The sequence below is a fragment of the Alosa sapidissima genome, chromosome 20 (genome assembly GCF_018492685.1).
Source record: "Alosa sapidissima isolate fAloSap1 chromosome 20, fAloSap1.pri, whole genome shotgun sequence".
Lineage (NCBI taxonomy): Eukaryota > Metazoa > Chordata > Actinopteri > Clupeiformes > Clupeidae > Alosa > Alosa sapidissima.
In genome coordinates this window covers 27230980-27242223 of record NC_055976.1, presented here as the reverse complement: position 1 = coordinate 27242223, position 11244 = coordinate 27230980, and the positions used below count along the sequence as shown (strand labels likewise).

General features: G+C 43.6%; 1 long non-coding RNA gene across 1 annotated transcript; it reads right to left on the bottom strand.

Moving 5' to 3' along the window:
* Nucleotides 1-400: 400 nt before the first annotated feature.
* On the bottom strand, nucleotides 401-6445 carry LOC121693872. Its single transcript, XR_006025610.1, has 3 exons — nucleotides 6318-6445; nucleotides 5985-6067; nucleotides 401-464 (listed from the first exon to the last, which is right to left on the bottom strand). It is a non-coding gene; the product is annotated as an uncharacterized LOC121693872 (long non-coding RNA).
* Nucleotides 6446-11244: the final 4799 nt, after the last annotated feature.

Below are 11244 nucleotides of genomic sequence, written 5' to 3'. Positions count from 1 at the left end.
GATCAGCCTCTATTAACCAAGGTGACATCATCAGCCACCTACTGGGCTGGCTGTTAACAGCTTTGGTTGCCAGCCGGATGAGTTCGAAAGAAAGCACAGGGGAGGAGGAGGAGGAGAAGGAGGAGGAGGAGGGGGGGAGGAAGAGTGTGAGGAATGTGTGTGTGTGTGTGTGTGGTGCTGGTGTCTAGTGACACACTCTGGAAGGTAGTGGAGTAATCACACACACACACGCAAAAAGCTTAAGCCCATTACCAGAGCAAAGAGACTGCTTTTAAGTTTTATTTATTTCATTTCTACTTAAGGACACAGCACAACATGAAAAACACTTAAAAATTCCTTTGGAATGCAGATTCTTGCGAGCACTCTGCCGTGTCCTCAACACCTGGATGCTCTGGCGTTACACTCCCTGGTTTGCGATTTCTCCTCCTGCCCCCCTTGAGCTTTGTAATCTTTTTCCTGGCGCCCTGGAACAGGATAAATGGAGCAGATTTTGAACCCCTGATGTTTAATTGAAGACTTGTTAATGTTGTTCAAAGACAATTGAGAGAAATGATAATTTGACTGCAGGGCTTGCGAGGGTTTCTCCACTTTTGGATGTTTTAAACCAATTATAGGAAATCTGTCCTCCGCCTCCTCCTCCTCCGTGTCATTAAATAGTTAGGGTGGGAAACCTATTTAATTTGACCTTGGCCTTTCCTCTGTGATTCGGCTCCGTGGAGAGAGCTCTCTGTTTTTTAATTAATAATTCATGGCCAACCGATAGGAGGACTCTGGTGAGCTGGAGCGGGAGCAACACTTTTGTTTCTTCACTCTGTCCACACACCTCTCATCCCAGTCTTACGCTCAAGTCAATTACACACATTCGCACGGCTTATAAACATCTCATTTAATGGCCTTCACTTTTTAGGGGCTCTCTTTAAGATAAAACGAAGGTTGACAAGACACATCAGAAACAACTGGAGGACTAACAGGAAGGACTCGCAGAATTAATGGGTAGCTCAGATGAGTTGATTAGAAGCAAGCGTAATCTCATTAATTAAATATACAGTCATGTAAATAAACAACTTAAATAATTACATTGCATGCAGGGTAGTACATACACATGTAGTTCAAAGTAATTCATGTGATCAACTGGAAAAGTTCACTTTATAGATCTTCCTTGGCATTATGAAATAGTAACCTTAAACCATTAGCAATCAGTCCATCCTCGTGATCGGAGATGTCATTATCATCAACACTGTTATTTGTGACCCTGCAAGGCGAAACCAATCGTCTTGCGCACAGTGCTATTTTGAGAAAATCCACGATAAACAAACGTACGGGTTAAAATGTCGAATTTCACGTTTTTGCATAATTCGACAGTATACAGTCTACACTTTCATATTGTGAACAAATTTCACGGATAAACATACGTTTTGACTGTTAAACCCTGACTTTATTTAGGTGAAGATTAAACACATTAGCAGTCATTCCATTTGTCCACACCGCTATAAGGTTTTACGGTAGAGCTAAAATGTAGCCTACTCATTAGACTACTCGTTACTCAATGTGCAAGCTCTCTATCGTTCTTGGCAGATGTAACCGAATATGAATGTGAAAGACTTGCCTTTCAGGGCACGAACGGTCAAAAGCACGAACTTTTAGAAATATCCTGGCGTAATTTTACGGACCAGGAGAAGTTTTCCATTGACGTAGCAGTAGCACATTTTAAAAGTGGGCCTATAGCCTACAGAATCTGTGTACCCCGAAATACATTAATTATATTCTATAGTGACACCTTATGACCGTCCCTGGTATTAACTAGGGGGCAGAAAAAGACACTCACTCGGTTGATAAAACCGCTTCAAAGTCATCCACTTCAAAGTCACGCTACTGCAAGGCTAATAATAGCTGTGTCCTCACACTATCGAACATGACAATTTACTTAAAAAGGTGATTTTCTCCTCTTCTGGTGTATCGTGACAGGAGAACCATGCCGACTTTGGATGCGGTTATCTTAGCGATATTTTTTGCAATACCCTCGATATACATATCGTTGGAAAGCTTAGTCAATGGCCGTTCGTTTGAGCACATTAACTTAATTTTGTAAATTTTACCATCACGACTGGTTTCGCCTTGCAGGGTCACATTCGACTCTTCGTCGTCATCTATTTTCATTGTCTGAATGATTACGCTCATCAATTCATCATTACCAATCTCAACACTGTCCTCGCTGTTAAAACACTGGTTTGCATTTGCATCCACTGCCTCCATTGCCCCTGCAGCAAGACCGATAGCTCATTAATATTGAAAAGGCCCTTTCATCACTGATTAGCAGACAAAAGGGATTTCCTGTAGGACACAGCGAGATAAAGGTAAGTGATTGAGAGCCCTTCATGTGCAACTCAGCAAATGCAGCGACCCCCCCCCCCCCCCCTCCTTGCCGCAACTCAAGTCACATGATCGCGTGCCACAAAAGATGCGGCCACATGCGTCGGAGTCCTCGTGACAAATGAGCTGGAAACATCCGCACCGCCTTTGTAGTAGAGTCCGACGGGCAGTTGAAAGTGTTCCGGAGGGCTCTTTTTTTAACTCGACAGGTATAATTGCCTTGCATCTTTGGCCAGCCTGTGAGCTGTGAGTCTGGGGTAGCGTTCCGGGCATCCTGTCGGGCAGGGTTAAGCCAGGCCCAGATCACCCAGGTCCTTGTGCCTCCTATAACATGGGCTAAGAAGAGCATAAGGGGCCGGGGTGGGTGGGAATGTGTGTCAATCTGCCTTGCTGATGCGGAGCAGGAGTCTGCAGGGGATATGTGTGTGTGTGTGTGCGTGTGTATGTGTGTATGTGTGTGTGTGTGTGCTGTGTGAGAGTGAGAAAGCCTTCAAGTGGCGACCCATCACCTCCCCTCACCACACACACACACATGCACACACACATGCACACACACACGCACACACACACACACACACACACACACACATCCACCTTTCTTACAGCTCTGGCCTGTATGCCATTAATATTTATTCCCTTTATTTTCACGAAGCAGGGAGCTCCACGTTTAGCATCAATGGAGACGCAGTCAAACAGTCAAATGCGAAGGGAGGAAGTTGGCTGTCTCCTTCCCCTGGGCCCCATATTAATGAGGTTTCGCCACGATGCAGCCAATTACAGCCACTCCCAGACAGATGCCTCCGGTCGCCGATGATCAGCCCCCCACCCACTACTACCACCCTTCCCCCCACCCCGACGAGGCCCTCCTGAGCACAACTCTCATCATTCCCCACTGACAAACTGCATTTTTATTTATGACGCCTCAAAAAACTGTCATCATGCGATGGACAAATGTGAAAATGTGCATACTGAAACATGCACGGATGCGTGCCGATATGCAAGCATACATACATTTACACATGCAAGTAGGTTCCCTGCATCCAAACCCCTGTGCAAATAATGGCTACAAATCTGTCTGTCAACAGAAACACCATTTCATGTGCTGCCTCTTATTGATTTATTTGTGTATAAGAAATGTGTGAAAAATAGACCTCTACGTACATGATAGTGTGGGTGGGGTGGGTGGGGGGTCAGAGAACAGGTAGTATGTGTGTGGCAATATATGTGTGTGTGTGTGTGTGTGTGTGTGTGTGAGCACTAAGCATACCATGGTTGCATAAAAAGATGGAATACTAATGTGATTACAAGTAGTCACCAGGGGCTGGGCATCGCCACATAAAGGGACTCGTGTCCGCTCCGGTTCTGACTTGTGCGCAGCCATAGAACACAAAAGCCTGGAAGAGGGATTGGGGACAGGGGAGGTCACCAAATCACCCCTCATTTGTGAATTTGGAGTGCACTACTGAATGCCCTTCTCCAGGGTAAAATGGGACTGTTTTTTTATACTGTCCCTTTTGCAGAACAAGCTTCTATGGCAGCATTCCCTGCCTGTGACAGGAGGAGAGAAAGTAATGGCTGGTTCCAAGGTGAGATATATTCCGATTTCAACCAGTGCAGAGCCACCATCACTGTGAATGAATGAAGTTCTCGGGCGGCCACTGTTTGGAGTGCTAAGAGGCGCTCTGCCGCAGGGAGACCTTGGGGTAATGGGCATGCAAACGGAAAGTAAATTACAGTTTTTATGATACCACAAAGCAAGAACGGCCGCACCGGCGTAGCACGGCTCCTGGAAGCTGGGGTTCTGTTGTCTGCGGCAGTAACCTTGGCGCGTGAGCGCAGTTGAAATGTGCAGGGTAGAGCGGAGCGGGCCTAGTGAGCTAGCATGCATCTCAACGTGCACTCTTAAATATTTCACCTTCCTCTGCTCGCAGGTTACACAAGAGAAGGTGCAGAAGGTTCATTAATAATGACGGTGAAATCAAGTCTGACAGTACAACGGGTCTCTGAAGCACTTGAGCAAAGCTGGGAGCTGGGAGAAATGTTGTCTCTGACACGAACAGTCTCATATCTCCTGTGGTGTGTTCATGTGCAAAAGTGAGCCTGCTAGTTACCTCTTTTCTCGGAAAGACGTGTTTACCTGCAGAGGTGTAAAATTCCAGCTATAGAAAGTAAAAGTCCTGCCATGTATTGGTTCTACCTGCGCACTTAACACAGGTGATTTCACTAATTAGCTGATCTACCTGGCTTAAAGGGATATTCCACCATTTGGGGAATTACACTCATTTTCCACCTCCCCTCGAGTTAAATGATTGATTTTTACCTTTCTCCAGTTCATCCAGCCATTCTCTGAGTCTGGCGATACCACTTTTAGCTCCAGCCTAGCATAGATCATTGAATCAGATTAGACCATTAGCATCTCACCTGCTAGCATCACGCTTGAATGTGACTATAAGATTTCAGGTACTTTTCGCATTTAAAACTTCTCTTAACTTGAAGACTTCTCTTCAAGTTAGAAAGTGTAATAAGACTAACGGAAAATGAAACATGGCGACATGGAACTATACTCTCATTCCGGCGTAATTATCAAGGAGCGTTGCAAACGTACCATGGGCGCAGCAGCACAATGATATCATGCAGTACCTGAAAATAGTCCCCGTAGGCTATAACTTTGAGCTGCAGCAGATTATTACTCCGGATGAACTGGAGAAAAATAAATTTCAATTGTTTAACTCAAGAGAATGTCGAAAATGAGTGTAATTCCCCAAATGGTGGAATATCCCTTTAAGAGTTGTGCTCATTAGAATCAGCTGATTAAGCGAATGGTTGGAACAAAAATGTGGCAAGACCTTTACTTTCTGAAGCCAGACTTTTAAACCTGTTTACCTGTAGCACTGCTTGGTAGCGTAAGGTGCTAATAACATCAGTCATGTCATGAGTTTCATCTCCAGGCTTCACACATACAGTACTGATAAGATATGTTCATCTTTATAGTGAGTTAAAAGTGTCTTGAAAATATAAACAATTTAGCATGACTCTCTCCTCAAACATAGGTGAACTAGTACACTGCTGTTCAAAAGTTTGGGCTCACTTGAGGGAAATTCTACTGTTTTGGCTATTCGAATAAAACCAAACCAATCAGAAAAGACATGTAGACATAGGTGATGTTGTAAATTACTGTTGTAGTGGGGAAAAGCACAGAGGCGTGGCCAGAGAATCACAAAGACAGTAGACAGTGCTTTGGTGGGGGAAAATTTGTCCAGAATAAATTTGTACATGTGGGAAATTTGTACAGGATAAAAGGAATCTTGAAGAAAGCTATCAGTCCAGTTTGCAACACCATGCCACACCCTGTGGACAGAGCTCAATTAGAACCAATTCCCTCCAAAAAGAGGACAGTGACTCAAAGCAAAGGTCCAAACTATACAGTACTCATGTAGGGAAGAAGCAGTCAGCCAGTATTCTGTTTGTAATGGAGAGGGATGGGCAGTGACCCCACACTGACAGTGTATGTCTGGGTTCACTACGGCAAATGCAGTGTCAGACCAATTTTCCATGTTGATTTGTTTCAGACACATCATTAAGGCCTATTACATGCAATGAAAGGTTGTGCCTACCTTCAAGCTTTCCTTCAACTGGAAAAGGGTAATTTATGCCCTAGAGGACCCATCATCATGTCTCTGCATTAGCATCATTTTTACTGTGGAAAAAGAAAACACGCATGCTAGCAGGTGCGTAATGATGACCATGCGGTTAATAGCTCTGGAAAGGCAATCAGAACAGCAGTCCTCTCGTCGGTCTCTGTGTCTGTTTCTCACTCAAAACTCATGTCCACCTTTTGCTCTTTCCCTGGACAGGCGGAGGAGGATTTGAGAACGCCTCAAGAAGGCACATTAATTGTCCATTACAGATAGGCTGTGGCAGAGAGAGAGAGAGAAAAAGGCCTCTACCTGCTCGGCATCAAAGCAGCCACTTTATTGGAGGGTCCGAAAAAACAGGAGCTTGAATTAGGAGGCTCTTGTGTGGCCAAGGCGCGCTGCATTCATCTTCCTGTGAGTGGAGGCTCTTTGTTGTCCTGTTGTGACCAGAATGAGGAATGAGGTACTTGGACAGTGGCTACACGGGTCTGGCCCAGCCAGAGAGGTGGCCCTTTATTGGCAATCTGATGGCCACTTGCGGATGCACGGACATGCTCCCCATTTGTTTGTATGGGGGCTATATACACACAAGCAGGCATAAACACATACACACACACAAGTGCACATACACGGGCGCACACTCAAACCAGGGCTCAAAAACAGAACCACATTCAATTGTATTGTACATGTATAATGCTCACTAGCACACTTGCTCTGGCCAAAATGTAGAACTTGATTCAATTAAGAATGTCTAAATCCGAAGAGCTATGGCAAGTTTTATTATTTGCTTGAAACAACCAAGTACATTCCAAGTATCTTAAAAAAAAAACAACAGTGTGTCTATGTGCAAATTGATTCTGTTTTAACAAAAAAGGAAATAGTTTATTGTTATTTGATAAGGAGTCTAAGGACTATTAATGGCATTGTTTTTCAAACCATCCTCTCATGACAGCATTTTTTGACAAGTGCCTGAAACTTTTGCATGCTAGCGTATAAATAAATCCCAGCAGAAACTTCTGGCAGACAGGCACCTATCGCTGCCTGGGGAGCCAACAATTGTTCTCGCTTGGCTGGTATTCAAGTCGCATCAGAGCCGGTAGTGCGATTCATGGACCAATACGGCAAAGTTGTGACTAGAATTAATTGGCCCTGATTGAGCCGATTGCCAAGGTTACTGCGGAGAATCAAACTGAGGAATGTCAGAGTGGGTGTTTTTTTTCTCTCCTTCTGATTCTGGCACATTCTCACCAATCACTCTTCGTGGCATGACAGTCCTAATGACGACGTTGCCTCAGTGGTGTCAGTCGACAGGACAAAAAGCTATACAACTTGCACAGCACTAACATTAGAATAGACTGCAAAGCATGCCTTGGTCAACTTACCTATGCTCAGGGATGGGCACAAATACATCAAAATGTATTTCCAAATAAAATACCAAATACCCACCTTAAAAATGTATCAAAATAAGCTACAAAATACAGCAGCCAAAAAATGTATCAAAATAAAATACTGTATTTTTGTATTTTCAAAATACTACAAAATACTTATTTCTATCTCTTCACTTGTACACTACCTGGAAAAACATCTGAAAGCAAGAGACTCCTTCCATAATCAGTCAACAGATGAGATATGCTGACCCCTCATGTTAGACATCCTATAAACCTCTGCCAGGGCTGGAGCCGGAGAGCAACCAGAGAGCAACTTTTATCAGTTATTTTTCCAAAATGGCCATATAATAAAGAGCATCCTTCAAGCCTTTTGGATAACTGAAACTATATGATCATGGGAGAAAATAGTGCAAGACCATAGCGGTCATAGCCTATAGTGTTTAATAGCCTAGCACATAGCGTTTAATAGAATAGTTGCATAGGCTACAATACAAGTAAATAGACTATAACAGACTCACCACTAGCAGGCCTAGGCTACAGCTGAGTGCAAAATCTCATCATCACTGTATCTTTCCATTCATTTCAAAATGTTCTTGTAAGATCCTGCTCAAAAGTCAATTGCACATAGGGCCTACTGATAATATTGCAACATTGAACGTAGGCTATGTGATCGCTCAAACTGTTCAGCGATGTGGCTAGGTAGAGGCACCAAATGTGATGGAAAGATTAAGAGCGAACAGGACACTCGGCCATGGCTTTTAGTATTTTGTGCTGCTCTGACAGTCCACTTTTATTGACTGTTAGTCTACTGTATTTGAGTTTGGAGATGTACTGTTTTGCAGCGACAGGCTACGAATGCCGACTCCACAACTGTCACACTTCCCAGCCAGGCCATGATAGGCTTTTTGTCACTGCATCCAAAAATGTCTCCCTCTGGATAAAGCAGGTTAAGACCTGTGCCATGTTGCGCTCACTAAAGGACGATTCCATCTCCCCTATTAAAGTAGCCCTGAGAAATGTTCGGTAACTCATGGAACACTTCCTTAAGTATACTGACAGTATTTACTCTGTTGGTGTAATAGATTGCCCACTATGAATCTGTGACAATAACTCAAAGACAAACAATCCAAATGGATGACTTATTTAGGTAGCATTTTAACCTAACTAAGTTATTTAACACCATTTCTACCACACTTATGGTGAGTTACAGTTGAATAATTTTGTATACACCTGAAACTGGTGTGTGCACAACCTCTATCAATAATAATAATAAAAAATCAGGTTGTCACATTAATACCATCCTATCAGTTAAGCCAATTAGAAGCCAATAATTCTGACATTATTAATCATTTTGTATTTAAAAGGTACAAAATTGGAAATGTCCTTGTTTGAGGTATCTTGTCAAGTTACCAGAGCACTGAAATATTTCACAGGTCAGAGAACTGTAACTGTAAAACAGAAAAAAGAAAGGAAAATAGCAAAGTCATGTGTTGCGATCTAAGCTTGTGAACTCAAGTCCTTGTGCTGTCCTTGTGTGAGCAAAGGAGTGTGTGTAACCTAAGCTAGTCGTGTCTCCTCAGCTGATGCCTTTAAGCACAACTAACTTCTCAAACAGTGTTGCATTCAGACGACGCCTATGGGGCCTGTTAATCAGTCCAGCAAAGGAAAATAAACGCTGTAATGGAGCAGAGGGGCTTGACCATGCAAGGGTGCCACAAACAGACAGAGACAGAGATTTTGTGCTTTACAGTATAGATAGTTAGATAGATGTCTTCACAGTGTTTCACAGAAAGTATTTTATAGTATTTTGAAAATACAACAATACACAACACTGAAGTATTTTGATACAAAATATGAAGGCATTTTCATCATCTCAACAAAATACAAATTACAAAATAGTATTTTGTATTTGAAATACGTATTTTAAATACATGTATTAGAAATACTGCCCATCCCTGCCTATGCTAAGGGAGTTGTCATGCAAGTGTACTATCTTATCTACCCTGCCAATTACCAGAACACCTACAGTGAAAAGATAGCAACGATAACGTCTGTATCATACTGCTACTTAATGTTAATGAACTCGCTTATCTAATACAAGGATCAACTAATCATGTGTTAGCAAATAATCAAATTCAAGCGACTTAAAACGTTATCACATTAGCTGTCTTTTTTGCGTGTTACAACTATTGCATACTGAGGGGGAGTACAAGGAAGAGAAACGGAGTATCTTAAAAAAAGAAAACTAAGACAGAGTGACTGCGTTTACCCTGAGACCACATGTCCTCAGTGGTGGAGAGAATGCTGGTGTCATGCGGGCGCCTGTGCAAGAACTAAAAGCTTCACACATTTAAAGAGATAGATGATTCCCACGAGTGTCCATGATGGTTCAGTGGCTCTTAGATGAAAGTGTTTGCTGAATTGCAGGGGAGTGAAATCTGTGCAGGGTCTCTCTCTCTCTCTCTCTCTCTCTCTCACCTCTCTCAGGTACTAGCACTCAAACCATGGGGCGCTGCTCAACAAGGATATTAGTCAATGTTCACCAGCCTCTCGGAAACACAAGTTCAATCCCTTCTAATGCCATCAGCTCTGGTGCCATGTGCTATCTCCCAGTGGCGGAGGCAGAGGAAAGACAACAGGGGCAGTGAATGGATGGATGGTGCTATGGCAACAGCCTCCTTGGATGATGTCCAAAATAATAAAATAATTGGCCACTACTTTTTTTTAATTTCAGGGGTGGAGACTTGTTTGGTTTGAAGTTTGGTTGTGGGTGCAAATACACAGCTGCTACCATATTATAATTATTATTACTTACTAATTTGGCTGCCGTTTTTTGGCCAAAGCAACTTACATATGCATATGAATTGAACCCACTACTTTTCAGGCTATTGCAAGCCTTATCCACTACACTCCCACCACCGCCCAATAAACTGTCTAGTTTTAAATTATTTTTCCCATAAACATGTTTTTGAGACGCATTCAGTAACGCATGTCCTGTGGAGCATTGGTCTGCTCTGGACTGGAAGAGAGGTGAGTTAATGGCACTAGGGGCTCATCAGCACTGTAGGTGGCCTCTTTAAAATGACCCCCGGGCTGCCGCACCGTCTCATTTAACCGCCATGTTCCTCCGGAGCCGAGAGTGACCTTCAGGTGGACAAATTAACTCAGTCTTTAATGTCACTTTTAAGGGCCGATGAAGCCTTTCATCTCCAAACGGGGAATATGGCCGATGTTCTGGGCTACAGTACGTGGACGACATCCATGGGTAAAATTGGAAGCATGAATACATAAAGCTGGCCCTGGTGGTGACAGAAAGAGAGAGCCTGAGAGAGAGAGAGAGAGAGAGAGAGCCTGAGAGAGAGGGAGAGAGCCTGAGAGAGAGAGAGAGAGAGAGAGAGAGCCTGAGAGAGAGGGAGAGAGAGAGAGAGCCTGAGAGAGAGAGAGAGAGAGAGAGAGAGAGAGAGAGAGAGAGAGGGAGAGAGAGAGAGAGGGAGAGTCGCAGCAGCAGCAGGGGTTACACTGCAATTAAAATGGTGCATGCTCCAAAATGAGAGCTGCGTGCCATGGCCCATAATTACATACTAAATACTGCCACCTGGGAGTGGCTCAGTGCCTCCAGTTGGGTGTATTTGTGTCTGTGTTTTTCTCTCATACACCCCCCCCCCCTCTCTCTCACTCTCTCTCACACACATATGCACAGAATGTGTGTTTGTCTGTGTGTTTGTTTGTTCCTATTGGCTAATACTGTTTCACATTCAAGGCACATTGCATGCGATGAGATGGAAATAGCGTGCAAGGCCCTTGCGGGGTTAGATTGTGATTACTTGGAATGAGGCGGACTGACCTGAATA